Source organism: Macrobrachium nipponense, chromosome 12 (genome assembly GCF_015104395.2).
Source record: "Macrobrachium nipponense isolate FS-2020 chromosome 12, ASM1510439v2, whole genome shotgun sequence".
Classification (NCBI taxonomy): Eukaryota; Metazoa; Arthropoda; class Malacostraca; order Decapoda; family Palaemonidae; genus Macrobrachium; species Macrobrachium nipponense.
In genome coordinates this window covers 99,634,405-99,654,089 of record NC_087205.1, presented here as the reverse complement: position 1 = coordinate 99,654,089, position 19,685 = coordinate 99,634,405, and the positions used below count along the sequence as shown (strand labels likewise).

The 19,685-nt window shown below is 35.0% G+C and overlaps 1 protein-coding gene across 1 annotated transcript in view; it reads left to right on the top strand.

Annotated features, from left to right (window-relative positions):
• The window catches only part of LOC135225065 (uncharacterized), a 64,202-nt gene that overhangs the window by 16,128 nt on the left and 28,389 nt on the right, over positions 1-19,685 (top strand). The window lies entirely within an intron of this gene.

Below are 19,685 nucleotides of genomic sequence, written 5' to 3'. Positions count from 1 at the left end.
ACTTGATGCTAGGTAGTACCTTCATTCTGCGAGTTTCTGGTCTTGTTCTAGTCAACGGCAAGTCTAAACGTAAACTACCTTTGTTGAGTTGACTACAATATAGAATTTAGGCCAAAGGCCAAGCTCTGGGACCTATGAGGTCATTCAGCGCTGAAAGGGAATAGTAAAAGGCTTGGAAAGTGTAACAGGAGGAAAACCTCAAAGCAGTTGCACTACGAAGCAATTGTTAGGAGAGGTTGGTAAGATATAGAGAGAGAATATGAAAGGAGGTACAGTAAAAGAACGTCAAAGGTTGCATCGAATTGAATTGAATTGAATTGAATATGGGATTTAGGCCAAAGGCAAAGCACTGGGACCTATGAGACCATTCAGCGCTGAAATGGAAACTGACGGTGAAAGGGTTGATAGGTGTAACAGTTGGAAAATCTCGCAGTTGCACTATGAAGCAATTGTTAGGAGAGGGTGGAAAGTAAGATGGAAGAAAGAGAATATGAAAGGAGGTACAGTAAAAGGAACGTCAGGGTTTGCAGCTTGGGGCCGAAGGCACGCGGCAAGGAACCTTAGCACCGCATGAGGTCCACTGACTGTACTCCCTCCTCCCCCCACCCACCCCATGCTGTGTAAACTACCTGTGTCATATATAGAAAGATAAGGAAGCATTCCTTATATCTATCTACAAGGAATGTTTAGGTACATCACGATTTCCATTTTGCTCACTCCAGCTGAGATGCTCTTGAGCGCCACCTGTTTACTGTTCTGAGTTACTTCAGTGCTGTAACTTAGCAAGCAGAATTTTCACGTGTTTGGTGGCTTGTCAAGATGCCTATGAATGACATTCATCTCTCTGATGTATTCTAACGTCTGCTTTATTTTCTAGTAACAGTTCTTTGCCAACTGTTACTTTGGCATAATGTTATCTGGTACTTCTTGAAGGCGTCTGTGCATTTATTTCTGATCAGCTGCTGTCTCATTTCCCATTGACATTACTTGCTTATAATAATTTTTTGCTTTACTCTGGACTATCATAGTTTTGTACGGAATTGTAGCTATTGGCTATCTTGTTGTTCTTCTGATACAGCGAATTGCTTACTAAATATCCAATGAGATCCTGCAAATGGCAAAGAAAACAGGATGGTATTCAATTTTTCAACATTTATATTCGGAAAATGCTAGTGTACCCTTTACTAACAGCATCTTACAGACAGACAATTGGTGATCAACAGTCACTCTATCTTTCTGGAGAAATTAAAAACAATCCTAAAACTGACGAAATTGTTTAAAAAAAAAGCAAGTTCATGTATCCAACAGGATGGTATTTAGTTTTTCAACATAAATATGAGGAAAATACTAGTGTACCCTATAATAATAATAGCATCTTACAAACAGACAGTTGGTGATCAATAGACACTTTACCTTTCTGGAGAAATTGAATACAACCCTGAAACTGATGACCTTGTTGAAAAAAAAAAAGAAAATTCATGTTTCCCAAGGACGACCAATAGCCGCGTGAGTTCGCACGCGTCACTCACCTGACGATAAGAAAGGAGCTGAAAATGATTCGTTAGCGAAATGCTTGGAGAATGCTTTGCGTGAGAAGGGAGGAATGGAGGAAGGGAGGGAGGTCTGTTTTAACGATCCGGTCAGTCCTTAGTCAGGGAAGGAATAAAACTCCAATAGATTTGGCGATTGGAGGGACTAGTTCACATTTTGGGTGACATTCTTGTCGTTAAGGCTATTGAATGAGAGAGAGAGAGAGAGAGAGAGAGAGAGAGAGAGAGATGGGGTTGTTGCAGTATAGTCAGTGGAAGTGGCTCTGTCCTAGAAACTGCACAGATTCGGAATTCTCTCCTCGCTTACGGTTCCTCATTTAAGATTCAGATCTGTCACATCTTTTCTGGTGAAGGCTCTCTCCCTCCTCCGTTTTTTTTGTCATATTTTTTGATGGTTGGAAAATGGCAGCTAGTTGAAAATGTCATCTATCTCTGCTTTTATAAAGCAACAAATCAATAATATAAAAAGACTCCTGTTAGCGTCACCAGGATGAACCTGTCATTGCGTAACTTGGCTGATCGATAGACCTATAATAATTCTTAACTGTACAGTTATATACTTATGCAATATCGACCCTCCCTAAGTTGAAAAAACATAAGCGCATAATTTGCCATGAAATTTATGGCAACATTTATCGTTTTCGACCATTTAAATGCACTTGATTGAGGTTAATAGCGTCGGTTTCTTGCCTGTAGTTTAAACTAACAAGAAAGCAATAAGCTTTGTCCTATATGCAATCAATCATCTCGTGCATGTGCCCAGACGTAGTAGTAGTAGTAGGAACTGACCTCTGGAACGGCTCAACTGCACGAATGTAAACACAGCGCTATTAATGGTAACGTTTCCATGGCTACATAACGGCTCATCCGAAGGAGAGAAATGAATTTCGTCCGCAGTATGGCGTAACAAAGGATGGTTATTTCAGGTGTTTCCTTTCTGTCGTAGACGCATGATTGATGCTCATGTGCTCAAACAAGGCGTTAATTACCTTAAGCTGGGCATAATGGAGCGTTTTCTATTTACGTACATTTAAGTGACGCGTACCTGCCTACATGACCTTTTCAAAGAAACTTTTTTTTTCTAATAGGTGGACTTACGTAAGGTCGTATTTCTCTCGGGTACTCTTATTTTTACTGCCCGTTGATGTTGCTACTAAAGCTGTTGCTATTTGTCTTGGTCCTATTGCTATTGCAGGCACTCAATTGTCGTATCGTTAGCTATTGCTATTGATTCCGTTGCTATTATTGTTACTGATATGAAGTATCTTTGTTTGTAGAAGAGTCGTTCATCAAGCCGATGCCTCGTTTGTCAAGAACCTTTTATTGCGTCTTTGACAGTCATAGAAGTTTTTTTTTATTGACGTGGCCAGGCAATCAGTTATCTTCTCTTTTTTACTGTTATGTTATTTTACTGTTATTTTTACTTAAGCGTCATATGTCGTGTGTGGCTGTCGTTTCCAGAAATACGTACTAGTAATTACAAGTGTCTTTATTCCTTACATTTTTTTTCGTGTAATTGTCATTCTCTCTCTCTCTCTCTCTCTCTCTCTCTCTCTCTCTCTCTCATTTGCACATATATTTCACTTTATTCCCTACATTTCTTTATAGAACTATGTCCCTTTTTAATCTTGTACGGTATACTTCACATTACCCCTCAGGTTTTTATTATCTTTTTTCAAACAAATACAGTACATTTCGCACAGATTAGAATGAATAAGCTTTTACCCAAAGAGTTCTCGCATTTGAAATAACTTTCAGCTGATATTGTACTGCGTGAAAACGGAATCGTGTGTAAAATTTCAGGTACAAAAACCTCCAATCGTCTCACTGAGAGCATTACGGTCAAATAATCCTTCTGAACGAATGTTTATTTACTGACTGACCATTAGCCTGGTTTCTTAATGAAGACATTGAGCGTAAATGCTTATATTGCGATTACGAAGAAGGAAAAGAAAAAGATGATGATATTCTGCGTTAGGAAAGTTAGGGGTTACTGACACATGTTTGTACCTTGGAGGAATAACTCCAAGTTTTGTACATAGTTTAGCAGCATTGACACTGTACAGATAATTTAGGAGCATAGATACTAGTTTGTACAGATATTTTAGGAGCACTGACACTTGTTTGTGCAAATAGTTTGTTCAAATAGATCCCAGAGGCTTCATTGCTTGTGCAATGACCCGGTTCTCCACAAAGTCTCCAGAGTAATACAATGCAGTTGTTCATTCACTGGCCACAGAACAATAGATAACAATTGTATGTATGCCTGTATGTATTTATAACCCATTCATATCGAATTCACGTTACTTCGCAAACAAATTGCATCTAAAAGGAATTACGTACGGGCAACTTAGATGTGCGTATCATTTTAAAGAAAATTATATATGATTAAGCACAATTACCCTTTAGGTGTAATTTGTTCTTAAGGTAACGTGAATTTATGATTGACACATGCACACACACACACACACACACACACACATATATATATATTATATATATATAATATATATATATATATATATGTGTGTGTTGTGTGGGGGGGGGGGGGGCGTGTGTTTACATAAATATACTTATGAAAAAACAAGGATTTTTCTAGCGGTTGCAAATACTCGACTGGTAAAATTCTTGGGTTTTACTCTGATAATATGAGTTAATTCAACTATTTATTTTTTCGAATAAAAGTTTTAAAACGGCACAGAAAGAAATAACATTCAAAACCGATATCTCCTAATTTATTCGTATGGTAATGTGATGTTGATATTGATGGGTTGCAATAATATATATAAGCACAGACGCACACATATGTATATTATGTATAAGTATATGTATGCATACATACATACAATGCGAAAAAGCATACATATACAGTGAACATCTAATGTCACGTATATTATCCATTAATCTCTTCTTCCAGCGAATCGTTGTGTCATTAAAGAGAGCCGCCATTTAACGGTACTGCAGTAAATTGGACACCTTTCATTAATGAATTTATGATGTAGATATGGAATCCATTAAAGCCCTATTCTTTTTTAGCAGCTTTCCGATTAAGACATTGTTTCACGTTTACGTAATAAACTCTGTACTACTTATGCTTCATGATTATCATTATTATTCATTAGTATCACGAGCTTGTTGGCGCGCACTACGTACGCTGGAACCCGGGGCTGCTGTCTCACCTACCCTCCAGATCTCCTACCTAGCCCCGGACAAGCCGGTTTGCAGGGGGGTGGGTGGCTGTGGTATGTCTCCCCTACTGTCACCTGGGGAGGACAAACGAGATCAGGTCCTCCTCGATTTTATTATTATTATAATTATATTATCATAATTATTTTTATACTATGCGCATACATTCTATGGAACAAGGCATGATGTTTATCGCCTTGCTAGGCAACAGTTTAAGGGATCCAATATGGCTGATTGACAGACAACACTGGATGAAAAATTACCATCTTCAATATCGGTGGTCCAAAGCCTATCAGTGCTAGGCCAATGAAGGACATATGCCCTTTGTTATTGGTAAACAATGGCGTTTCTATGTTAGCTTTTTTTCTTTATTTTTTGTTTACTATAAGCCATAAATTGTTATCGATTCGGTTACGTACCTGTTTTCATATTTGTTTTGCCTTCTGCAACGTTGCAAGTTCCCTTTGACACACGAAACTTGCAACGCTGCCCAGTGGTTAAGTCATTATTGAGTAAATCATCTAAGTCATTTTTGAATAAATGATCTAAGTCCTTTATAAGGTAAATTAGTTAATTTGTTTTTGTAATCTTTGTTCCTTTAACCTCCTAAGTAATGGTTCACTTACAGGAATAATATAATAATCGATAGTGAGACCCCCAGCAGCAACGAAGGTGGAAGAGCTTAAGTAATCACCTCAACTATTCTATTTTTTGGGGCGAATTCCCGTCTTCCCCCATCACTTCGTATACTCCTGTCGATAGGGTTTAGTCGAAGATCGTGAAGGGTTGGATAAGGGCTTTGATCACAGGGTGTTCAGGTCGTGTATATATATATATATATATATATATATTATATATATATATATATATATATATATTATATATTATATACTATATAAATACACACACATACATACATACATATATATATATGTATATATATATATATATAGGTCTATATGGTATTTGTTATATATATATATATATATATATGTAGTATATATATATATATATATATATATATATACATATACATGTATATAACGTATATGCTCTTGTCCTTTTCATGGTGACAAAAAATAATCTTATTCCAAATCTCGTAAGTTTACATGAAGCTGCATTACAGAAAGTTTTTATTATATATATATATGTATACATACATATATATGTATACACACACACACATACACACACATATATATATATATATATATATATATATATATATATATATATAAAATATATATATATATATATAAATATAATATATATAAATATAAATATATATATATATATAATATATATATATATATATATATATATATATATATATAATATATATGTGGACTGGTAAAAGTGTTCTGTAACAACAGAATTCCATCTAATAAAAGGAGCCCATAAAAACACAAAATGTAGAGAGAAAAGTACTATATTTCAGAGACTGCTGTCTCTCTCTTCAGGTATATGAATTCATATACCTGAAGAGAGAGACAGCAGTCTCTGAAATATAGTACTTTTCTTTCTACATTTTGGTGTTTTTTATGGGCTCCTTTTATTAGATATATATATATATATATATATATATATATATATATATACATACATATATATATATATATATATATATATAATATATAACTTTCTGTAATGCAGTTCCATATAAACTTCAGAGATTTGGAATAATTTTTATTTTTGCGTCACCATGAAAGGACAAGAAACATTAAAAGAAGCCATTCATAGTATACGTACCTCCTCCAACTAGGCCCCCCCACCCCCCGTTCCCCCCATCCCCCCCATCCCCCCTCCCCCCCCCGAAAAAAAAGAAGGTCCACCATCCAAACCGAAATCCATCCCGTATTTATTTTACCATGGGTAAATAAATACGTAACCGCAGGCCACCGGCGATACGGTCTCAATAGCAACGTTAACAAAACAACAAACCTATAAAATAATATAAAAAATAATAAAAAAAATAAAAAAAAAAGACCCTCACTTAACCTAGGGAATAAAATAGCGTGAGACCTTGTGGAAGTATTGAACGCCGAAAGGGTAATTAATTTTCTCTGTGTTGTAGGTGGAAACGAAAGACCCCCACGCCCCCACCAACCAACCCTTACTAACCCGTTCCACCCTTACCACCACCACCACCGCCGCCGCCGTCGCCACCGGCGGCGCCCAGGTCAATCCCTTTCCTGACTCTGTCACGAGAACCACCGCGGATGTCAGTCGCGGGATTTTAGTATTGTCATCGTCAGTTCGTGTGAACCTTTGAGGGTTAGGCGTATTTTTAAAAACTATTTTTAAAGGACAGTCGTGTAAATTAACTATTTTTAAAGGACAATCGTGTAAATTTGGTGTCTCCGTTTGTAAGACACCAGCAGGTGAATTTAGATTTACGAATGTTCTCACGAATTTACTGTTCGTGGCTATCGTTCACGTGATGTTGCGAACATCCGTAATCTTACATTGTGGTACTTGTGAAGGTCGGGTCATGTTAGCAATTAAGAATTTGTTCTGATAATCACTGGATTTCCGGATCGATGTATCCTGAGCGTAAACTGAAAATGTCGTCTCTGGGATTCCTTGAAAAATTGTGAAAGGCGGAGAAACTCAGAAAATGTCGCTTTTCGGATTCCTTGAGAAATTGGGAAAGGCAGATAAACTAAGAGAGCGTCGTTTTTAAGATTCTATAAGAAATTGTGAAATGCAGAGAATAAAAAATTCCAAAGTAATTAAGAATTTGTGCAGAGATCCACTGGACTTCCACATCTATGTGCCCTAACCTGAAGTGAAAAAAAGTTCTTTTGAGATGACTTGAAGAGATTTTTCTCTTCGTTGGTGAGACCCAGTCAAAAGCGAAGAACAACAATTGTGTGTTTAACTATATATATGCGATTCTGTAGACTGAAAATCAAGTGAATGGAGAGAGATGAAGAGGCATATTATCTAGAAGAATTATGGAAAATATGAAATATTGCAAACTAACGCAACATCTATGAAGTTAAGTAATGAGTTAATACACATATACATACACACATATATACATACATATATATATACTATATATATATATATATATATATATATCTATATATATATATATATATATATAATATATATTATATATGTAAAGTTACTAAATCAAATACATCCAGCAGATGGCCACCTTATTACTCCCTGTATTTTCTCATTCCATACACATATGCTTACATATATACATCTTCACCCACCTACACACGCAGACATACACATACAAACACACATAAATATAATACATCTATATATACATAATTATATGTGTATGTATATGTATGTCTGTATATATGAATGTAGAAACTGTTGGCATATTCCACTTCGTTTTTGATAATGCATAACATATACGTGGTTACCATCTAATGATATTTCTATTACACATCTAATAATTTTAGGTTGATGATTGCTCTTTTTCTTAACTTTTGATTTGGCCTTAACAGGATACTAACATAAATCCACACCAATCTCACTTTCCCTGTGGATGTCTTTTCTTTGATAATTAAATACTTAATCTCTATAAAGAATGAAATAATAATTAAATAGATTACGTACAGCTTGTCTCGCGAAGAAAGGCCAAAAAGTATAACATCTTCAGTAAACGAGAAACGACGTGCGTACCATATCCTACATGTTTTGTAATGTTTCTATAATGTACATTATAATTAACATTACCTAGCCTCTTGGATTATGAAATTACCCAATAAAAATTGTATTTTGGCTCCTAAACCTAGAAATAAACCAGAAAAGATAATAAAAAAAAATAAAGGGAGATATACCCATTATCTTCCATTTTCTTGTATTAAATCACTGCGGACAATACTTTTGTCCCACGGGACACAAAGTTCCCATTGCCCAAAAGGCAATATCCTAATGCATAACATTAGGAACTTCCTTCGCATTGTCGCGAAGCATAAATAACCTTGAATGGAACGCAAGAAGAAAAAAAACATAGTTATCGATGGAGACATTTCCTGACCTCTTACAAGAATTCTTTGGGTTAAACAAACTGTTCTCCGTGATATATATATATATATATATATATATATATATATATATATATATATATATATATATATATATATATATATATAGAGAGAGAGAGAGAGAGAGAGAGAGAGAGAGAGAGGAGCAATTAATGGTTTTAAAGATTAACATCAAGACCGCAGAGACACAGGAGAAGAGACACGCGAACGTACTGACAAATATGTAGGCTTGGCCCAGGAAACGTTAACCACGGTCCGGTGGTGGCCTGGTCTATATAGTTGCCAAAAGCATGATTATGGCTAACTTTAACTTTAGATAGTATACAAACTACTGAGGCTAGAGGGCTACAATTTGGCATGTTTAATGATTGGAGGGTGGATGATCAACATACCAATTTGCAGCCCTCTAGCCTCAGTAGTTTTTAAGATCTGAGGGCGGACAGAAAAAAGTGCGGATAGAATAGGCGCGGACGGACAGACAAATCTGGTAAAAAGTGTTCTTTTATAGAAAACTAACAACAGAGACACACTAACGTACCAACAGACAGAAGGGTTAGAGCTGAGAGTCAAAACATGTTGATTCATATAAAGTACGTCGAAGTAGGTCGTCTTTCTAAAAATATTCTCTTGTAACCTTCAAGATAGAGAAGGTCGGATTAAATTTGTAACTTGGGGATCTACACAGACATACACAGGAGAGAGAGAGAGAGAGAGAGAGAGAGAGAGAGAGAGAGAGAGAGAGAGAGAGAGAAGGTTAGCATTAAATACGAGAAATATGTGTATATACTATATTATATATATATATATATATATATATATATATATATATATATAATATATATATATATATATATATGTGCATAAATTCATATTGTATTTTTATGTATGTTGAATATTATTATTTTAATTATATTTTTCTATATATGTATCTATTATTTATTATTTTTAAGAGAGAGAGAGGTTCACAAATAAACGAGAAATATGTGTATATACAATATATATCTTATATATAGGTATAGATATATATTCATTATATATATCTATACAATATATATAATATATTATATATCATATATATATACTATAACATATTAAGAGAGAGAGAGGTTAACATCAAATACGAGAAATATGTGTATATACAATATATAATATATATGTATATAGTATATATAGAATATTTATGTATGTATGAAATATATATATATATTGAAGAAAGAGAGAGAGGGAATGATAAATCCATATACAGAGAAGTGATTTAATCTATTAAAATGCGCTGGATAAATCTACTTAAAATCCAGGAATGATTTCCAGATTTATCAATTCAATTGCGAATCACAATTATTTCTCCATCAAGAAAAAATTCCTTTCCCTGAGAATATATGAATTATGGAGCCTTAAATAATGTAGTGCAATATATATCACTAGATCTCACGCGATATTTAAATGAAATCCGTAACTATAACTCACGTCAAGGATTCAGGGACTTTCTTAGTTTGTTGAAAGATATAATTGGGGAACAAAATCGGAGAAAAAGTTTATATTTCACTCAAAAATAATAAATACAACTGCGATACTCGCACTGTCGAACAGGTGTTAAAATTTGGGAACTGTGATAATTCCAATGTATCATTTAAATCAAGTGAAAATGATAAAATTTCCATAATTCATATTCTGGATTAGATTTTTAAAAAATTAATGATTATTTCCATCAGTTGATAGGTAAGCGACATTATTTGTAAGCCAAGCATTAATCTTTGGATTTGGTGAATATAAATAATGTATTGTTAGAAGTCTTGCGAAGAAATCAAAATATTGACAATTATTTCCGTAGAAACATTAAACGGTCTGCAGTTAGCAAATGGGAGAGAGAGAGAGAGAGAGAGAGAAGCGGATTGAGAGAGAGAAGAGAGAGAGAGGACGAGAGAGAGAGAGAGAGGAGAAGAGGAGAAGAGAGACGAACATCAGACACGAAGATAGAGAGACCGAGAGAGAGAGAGAGAGAGAGAGAGAGACATCAAATACAAAGAGACAAGAGAGGTAACTAGAGAAATAGACGAATATCAGACACGAAGACAGAGAGAGAGAGAGAGAGAGAGAGAGAGAGAGAGAGAGAGAGAGAGAGAGAGAGAGAGAGAGAGATGGCCCATTTACACATCCACGTCTTTCATCCTTAAAGAATTAGCTGCCTTAAAATAGGTCCGTGGTATTTCCAGGCGACCTTCTCCAAAACGAGGACATGGTAGAATCTAAAGGTGCGCTGACGGTGGTCTTTTGTATGAGCACCCCCCAACCCCCACCCCCGCCACCCCAACCGTAGATTTCTTCGAATAATAATAAAAGTAATAATTTTATTATTATTATCATATATTTTTTGGTCTATCACACTCATCCTATTCGACTGGGTGGTATTTATAGTGTGAGGTTCCGGGTTGCATCCTGCCTCCTTAGGAGTCCATCACTTTTCTTAACTATGTGCGTTGTTTCCATGAGCACACTCTTCTGCATGAGTCCTGAGATACTTCAGCATCTAATTTACCAGGTTCGTTTTCAGGGATCTTGGGACCGTGCCTACTATCCCTATGATTATTAGTATTATTATTATTATTATTATTATTATTAGTTATTATTATTTCGTTAAAAATAATAGCACTCTGTATGCCGTTGAGCTTATGTTTCGCTGCAATAATAATAATAATAATAATTATAATAATAATAATAATAATAATATTATTATTATTATATTTTATTATTATCCACAGATATTATATATATAATATATATATATATATATATATATATATATAATATATATATATTTCATATCTTCTTTAGAGATCCCTGCCTTTCTTGAAATGTTCAGCTGAAAAACCTTCATGGTGTTACTTATGTATTTACATATCCCAAAAATGTTTCCATATCTCATTCAGGTTCCTCATTGTTGCATTTTTTTTCTGGTTATCTGAGTATTTCCAAGTGTCTGTCCTTCAGTGTCTGTGCTGTGATTTCTCACCAAAGCTTAGACTAAAACTCGCAGGAGATTAATACGACAGAATGAACAGACTTTAAACCCCAAGATGGTTCCAAATGGAAGTCGGCCCTGCAGAGAGAGACAGGCTATAGGAAAAATAAGGCATATCTTAGTTTAACCAGACCACTGACCTGAATAACAGCTCTCCTAAAGCTGACCCGAAGGATTAGATATTCTTTTTTACGTGGCTAGGAACTACCAATTGGTTACCTAGCAACAAGACCTACAGCTTGTTGTGGGATCCGAACCACAGTATATCGAGAAATGAACTTCTAATCACCAGAAATAAATTCCCCTGATTCCACGTTGGCAGAGCAGGGAGTCGAACTAGCGACTATCGAATCGGTAGGCGAGCACGGAAACCACGCGTCCAACGAGGAACTAGGTCATAGGAAAAGGCGATAAATGAATATATATGGGGGAATATGAAATAAAACCGATACACCTGAAATTCAGAAGACGTCCCTTTCATCGTATAAATCAGCAACATTGCTTCCGTAAACAACAACGGAATATCTAAATGTGAGGGAATATGAAATGATCCCAGTAAACCTGAAATTCAAGGGACATAATAAATCAGCAACATCACTCCTACAAACAACTACTGAATATATAGCCTAGATCGCCACGGAAATCGTACTGAGAATCAGAAGGTGACAGAGTGTCCGCGTTCTCATGGTAAATTCACTAGCCAATAACCTTGACTGATAGACTTCTCTTTTCGCAAGATTTATTGCCAACCTCAAACCACTTGCGCTTTCAGGGCCGACTTGAACGAATATAAAGACAATAGAGATTTATTCATAAATATACTCATGTTAAGTCTCCGCAATAATAATGAAAATAATTATAATAATGATAATAATAATTATGACTGCGTTAGTGGTGTTTAAGGTTAGGCTGAACCTATACGCCAGCACAGGCTCTTGTACTTAAGTAAAGTGGTTCAAAAGTCTGCTTGTTCACCAACTTTGTATTGGATTTATTAATATAAAAGTAAAGTCTAAATAACAAGTTATATATATATATATATATATATATATATATATATATATATATATATATATATATATATATATATATATATATAACTTTGTTTACCTTATACTTTTCTAATAAAATCCAATATGGCATTAGTAAATAAGCAGAAACTGTCTGATCAGCCAAGGAAAATAAAGACAATTTATGATTTTCCAGTAATCGCATCTGTCAGGGTAAAGTGATAAGTTATAGCTGAAGTTTGAATAAATAAAAACAAAGCAATCATGTGACTCTTGTCTGTCACTTTCAGTATGAAGTGACTTACGACCACTGGGATCTCACAGGTGAGTAGGCAATACATGATAATTCAAAAGATTGAAAGAATCATAAATTATGATTAAAATGATTGATAGAGTCTTATGCGGTCAAAGTATGTCAGGATTTTTAGATTTTCGTCCTGGAACTCATTGGCTGTTCCAGAGTTTACAGACACACACACACACACACATATGATATAGTACATATATCAACTTGAGAAGGAAAGTCTAATATCGTGTTATCTATATTTAACAAACATACATAAATACGATAGTGTATAGATCAACTTCAGAAGGAAAGGCTATTACACAACCGTGTTTTATCTATATTTAAAAAACAAATATAAATATGACATAGTATCATTACACATGATACAGAATATAGTATATATCAACTTAAGGTGTTTTATCTATATTTAACGGGACTAAAGTTCAGTATCTGTGCTTGCCTCCATCTCTATAGTATGAAAGGAGACCATGAAACAAGCCAACTTATTCTTCACCATAAATAAAAAAAAAAAACTGTCTTGCGCAGTTGGATTCTAAAGGAAGAAATCATATCCTCGCTCATACTTCTATTTTCGCTCCACAAAAACTGAATTCACCTGCCACGTCACACTTAGCAAAGAGGCTCTGAAAAAACTGATTCCTACTTCAAAAGCTTTCGAATGTCAAGGCCCACATGACTTGATCATGGTCTGAGATGGTCTTCCTTGCTGATGTTATTTATGCGTCCTTTTTAGTTTTCTGTTAAACTATTGAGATGGCTTTGTCTGTCCGTTCACCCTTTTTCTCTCCGCCCTCAGATCTTAAAATCGACTGAGGCTAGAGGGCTGCAAAATGGTATGTTGATCATTCACCCCCCAATCATCAAACGTACCAAATTGCAACCCTCTAGCTTCAGTGATTTTTATTTTATTCAAGGTTAAAGGCACCGGTCCGTGGATTAAATTTTCATGGGGTAAAGGCACCGTCCGTGGATTAAAGTTTCATGGGGCTCGGCTCAAAAAGCATTTTACTTTATACAGAGAACTCGATTGCGCCGAAGAAACTTAGGTGTATTTTTTATTTGTATATTATTATATTTGAATATAAAGTCTGCTCCTTGACTGGGGTCATACCTTTGGAAAATAAGGTAAAAGCTACTGCCACTTTCAACGCTTTAAGTGGGGAATTTTATTAGGACGAGGTCCGTGCGCAAAAAACTTCTCAACAGGAGATGAATCATAGGCCTACGCCCTTCGAAACGTATGAAAATTAACTTTTATCTTTATATACATACACACACACACACACACACACATATATATATATATATATATATATATATATATATATATATATAATATATGTTATTATATATACGTATATCTATCTAATCTATCTATAATATTAATTGCAAATACACACACTTTATATATGTGTATATATATATATATATATATATATATATATATATATATATATATATATATATATATCTTGTTAAATTTTTCTTTTTCCTCTTATAAAAAATTCAATGGAATATTGATAAAGATGGAGAAACTGACTGAATAACCAATGCAATTCTATAAAGAAAATTTTATTGTCCAGTTATCGCATCTTTTAGGACGTAATGCTCTGTCTCTCTCGAGAGTTCGTGTCATAGGCAGGATGTATGTTCCACCTTTCCTGAGGGAGAAGTCTTTCAGGAATGGTGGAACATACATCCTGCCTATGTGAACTCTCGAGAGAGACTCAGTTTCCAGCCATGTGATTGGCTTATCAACAGCTAATCAGGAGCGTCGTAAGGGACTGGCCTAGACGTCAAATGGACGGTTGATGTGAATCTACTATAGTATTCAGTTTAGTCTCTCTGCCTAAACACATTACTAATCTCAAATGAAAGCTTCGATATGTAGTTAAGTGTTTCAAAGAGCTATAATTCTATTATCGTCCGTATCTCTATTGTTGCTCCTTCATAAAAAATGGAATTCACCTACACGTCACTCTTTGTACAGTAACCCTGAAAAATGATTTATACTTCAACAGGATTTGAATGTCAAGGTCCAACTTGATCTGGACGCGGTCCGAGAGCTGGCACCCTTCCCTAGAGCCTTCCATTGATAATGTCATTTGTGTCATTTGTGTCATTCGTGTGTCCTTGGCTTTTCATATTTTGAACAACATTAAGTTCCGAACAGTACGATGTGATATATTGATCAACGTTATACTTTGAACGGCATTATATTTTGAAAAATATCATCTTGCACATTCAATTATATTTTGAAGAATATGCGCGATATAATATTGTTCAATGTTATACTTTGAACAGCATTATATTTGAACAGTATCATGTAATGTATTATTGTTCAACATTATATTTTGAAGAATATAACGTGATATAATATTTAGCATTATACTTTGAACAACATTACATTTTGGACGATATGATGTAATATATTGTTCAACATTGTATTTTGAACAACATTATATTTTGAACGATATGATGAAATGCAGTAATATTCAACATTATATTTTGGAGAATATGATGTAATATAATATTGTTGAACATTGTATTTTGAACAACATTATATTTTGAATGGTATGATGCGATTTAATATTGCTCGACATTATATTTTGAACAATATGGGGTAATATATCATTCAACATTATATTTTGAACGTTATAATTAGGAAGAGGCGCTTGTGCAAGAAAAACCTCCGGACAGTAGCTGATGAATCTTACGCCTACACAGAGGCTCACCAGCAGTGCGTCGATTCTCCTTGCGCTCAAAAATAAGTTAATTTCTATCGTACTGTGTGTGTGCATGTATATACATATGTGTATGTATACATAGACACACTTACATATATGATATATATATATATATATTATATATATAAGATATATATATATATATATATATATATATATATATATATTATAATATATAGCGCACACACACATGCATATATATATATATATATATATATATATATATATATATATATATATATATATATATATATATATATATAAAATATACACCTAATACAAGTCTCAACAACAGCAGATCTACTTATTGTGAAAATCGAAATATCTTATTATTTCTCCACTATGAAATATTTTTGGGAATCAGCCCAGTAATGTTTATCAGGTACCTGTGCAAAATATTCTATTTGTTGTGCAGAAGTTACATCTCATTCCGCTCCTTCTATCTAAGAAAAGTGTGGACATGAGGAAGATCTAATAATATGTTCGTCTTGTTATTCAATCTCTACAATCAACTAGGACATTAATCTTCTTTTTATTTCACGTTCATTTCTTTATTAACATATGCGTTTCATTTTATCTCCTGTTTGTATCAGTTATAGGGACTTGCTTTATTAAACACCAGAAAAACACGATTTCTGTCACATTTCGTGATCAATTTTTAAGCAAATATGCCTCAAGTGTTATGTAGTTTGTCGCCTAATTGCCAAGATCCATACAGATTCTTACCATCTGAATTGTGTTGTTGAAAAAATTTCAGAAAAAAAAATTAAAAATAAGAATAAAAAAATAAATAAAAATGTATAATTATGAATGAATGAATATGGAACATTCCGTCGCTACTGTCTCTGACGTAGTAGCGGCAGAAACATGTGTCTCATAGACTCTGATCATTTAATTTGACTGAGGTCCTCTCCTGAAGGAGTTAGAGAACCATTACAGACTCTTCGTTTTTCACGATCAAATACGCCCACGGGCTCAGCTGTTTTGACCAGTACTACCTTGACAGATTAAGCCGTAAGAGAAACATTACCAATTAAGTTTGTTTCTCACAAATACGCGATGGAGACTACGATTCCTGTGCCTCTTCAGACAAGGAGAAAGTGACAAATTTAATTCTGGATCTCTCGTGTTCGCGTGTTCCTGTCAAAGCGATCTCTGTCAAATTGCCCGTCACGAAAACTTGGTTCGTCATTTTACCGAGTTATTTTAAATTCTCCGTCTTCCTTTCGGGAGCTCCATAGATTTTTATTAAGGACGGTTTACCCTCACTTCCTGACCGTCATGAATTTCATTCGTTCTATAGGCCAAGCGCTGAGACCTATTGAGATCAAGCAGCGCTGAAATGGAAACAGCGCAAAAAGGTTTGAAAGACGTAACAGGAGGAAAACCTCACAGCAGTTGCACTACGAAACAGTTGTTAGAAGGTGGAAAGTTTGGCGAAAGAGAATATGAGCAGAGGTGCAGCAAAATGAACGAAAGGGGTTGCAGCTAGGTGCTTGTTAGATTTACTCATGTCATGAAATTTGATCTAAATAAAATCGTGTCTTTCTCTTAGGATCTCTTGGAAAATTTATCACTTCGTTCGTTTGCTTTACTTATTGGCTATTTTCTCGGCTCTCTCTTTTTAAATGTGACCTTTTCTCTTTCTTTCTGGGACTTTCTCTGCAAGATAATGCCTCTTTGAGATTACTATGTAAGAAAGGAAACTCATTTCAGGCAACAACAACAATAGATCATAAGTCACTTGCATGGTGTCCGAACATTTCAAGTGTTCGACCTCGTATGTTATATTTCCTTAAACGGAGGTCAAAGTCGTTCTTCACAAAGGTCATCGCATAAATTTTCGTTAAAACCTACACAACATAACCATCCTTACGTCACTGGTTTCTCCACATCTATCTCCTATTCGTAAAAAAGAACCTTAAGTACCTTGTGGTGCGGAAGATCGAGGTGCCATGTAACCCAGGAATGTCAGCAGGTGACACATTATAGATATTCGTCCGTCACGCACAGGTGAAGCGTGTTTTGGCTATCCTTACGTACACACACACACACACACGCACGCACAAACACCTCCATGTCAATCGTGACGGTTTATCACGGCATCTGCACGCGGAGTCATGGTTAGAGGGTGAGCCGTTGCAAAGCTTTATTTTCTATCGCGGGCAAAAGCGAAGAAGAAGAAGAAGATGAGAAATAACATTAAACCAGGTGGCGTGTGGAGTTGCATTTTCCCGCCGAATGTCAGGGAATAAATCCATGATCGTAGGATCATGGCATAAAAAAGACACTGCATAGGAATGGTCTGTCCTGACAGTCTAGAAAACCCTCTGGATTAGATGGGCATATCTTGAAGGCAATGTCTTAAAATATGACAGAAAGAATTAGATCCTCATAACTGTGAAATATCTTTACTTTAGGTTAGAGGTCATTGCACTGGATTTTTTTCTTTTTTTACAAAAATGCAGATAAAGTTACTCACGGAATGAAAAGAAAAAAATTAGATGAAGCGAAAAGACTATAGGTACTTTAGTTGCCTAATGTTCTTCAGGACTCATTCTTAGCACTAAAGAACACCCTCTCAATGATGCCATAAAACGAGTTTACATTCTTTGGTATTTTATGGCATAAGACAAGGCATGAGGCGCACAAACTTCTAAAAAAAAAAAGTATTTGCCTCCTAATTTCTGGACAGGAGACTTTGGTGTGATATATGAATTCTCGGAAAATATTAGGCTAAAGGACGTTTCTGGGAATTATAAGTTACAAGTTATAAAGCCATTTGCATCAGAAGAGTTCGCATTAGGTTAATTGATTTCTAATTGCTATTAACTCCATGGCATCATTTCATTTACTGTCTTTATTTCACGTATAGTTATAAAAGAAGAACTATAACAATACTTTCAGACGAAGGGTACCCAACGAAGAAAAGGACTGTGGGTCACAAGAAGACCCGAGATCCTGCAGTGAGCGAGAGTGTTTGTGAACAAAGAATTTTTTTTTTTTTTTTCTTTTTTTTTCTTTATTTTTTTTCAATTCCGTTCAAAGATATATTACTGAAAAAGCTGTTACTGTACTTCTGACGAAGGGCTCAACGACGTAAAAAAAAAAAAGGTGAGGTCCGACCTCCACCTTACCAGAGGCGCGTGCTAAACTCTGTGGTCAATTAGTGTTGCTTCACCAACAAAAATTAAAATAAGTACGCTATACTTCATTAGAAATAATTTTTCTTTGCTGCTTAACATGCACGTTACTTATTTTTTACATTTTCATTCTAATAAATAAATATACTATCCTAAAATTCCTGTATCTTTAGCTCAATGCAAAACACCAATAAAGTAGTTTGTAAGCGATAGCATGAGTCACAATAAGACCCGAGATCCTGCCTTGCGCGAACGTGTCCCTGAACATGGAATTTTTTTTTTTTTTTCGTCCAAGTGGCTTATCGTGTCCTGTCACATTTAAGAGCAGCGCAACAGCATGAACTTCTCGATCAATAGCAGAGTGAATTACAGAGATGAGCTTGGCCGAGTTTTAAGGGTATACCAGCACCAGAGCCTTGTAGTAGTCTCTGATTACAAGAACTGCTTGCTCTGAGTGATGGCAATTCATCGCAGTGAGTTGCCGGTTAGTAATCTGCTAACTAGTTTGATTACAGGAGGTTATTCAACTTCCTTTCTAAAGCAAAGACGTATTGATGACGAGGTTACTGATGTATTCGTTGTTTAAGCAAGTTTTCTCTTCCTTGTTTTACATGTAGCTCATGGCAAGTCTATTGTGTACAGCGGTTTATTTGCTTTATGATTTTTTTTACGGCATAAAGGATGTAAACAAGTACTTAAGCGTTCTT